Consider the following 296-nt stretch of genomic DNA (forward strand, 5'->3'; position numbering starts at 1 on the left):
TGTTCTCTCATACAGCTGACGTTCCCAGAAATCAAGCAGTAAGAGAGTTATGCACAACCACTGGCTATGGCTGTAGGGTAAAACAGTACGTTTTATGATGATTTCTTTTTGCAGGAATCCCTAAAAGGTTTTGTAAGTAATTATATAATTTAGCTTTGCAGTAACCACACTAAATAGAGAGGAAGACAGTTATATATCGGATTTGTAAACCTCCACTTCTGCTCTTTTAAATAATTGTATCAGAGATGGCTCATTGTCCTATTAATTACCTATTCTCTTTTGTGACTTTACTATTC

Source organism: Pyxicephalus adspersus, chromosome 1 (genome assembly GCF_032062135.1).
Source record: "Pyxicephalus adspersus chromosome 1, UCB_Pads_2.0, whole genome shotgun sequence".
In the NCBI taxonomy this organism is placed as follows: Eukaryota; Metazoa; Chordata; class Amphibia; order Anura; family Pyxicephalidae; genus Pyxicephalus; species Pyxicephalus adspersus.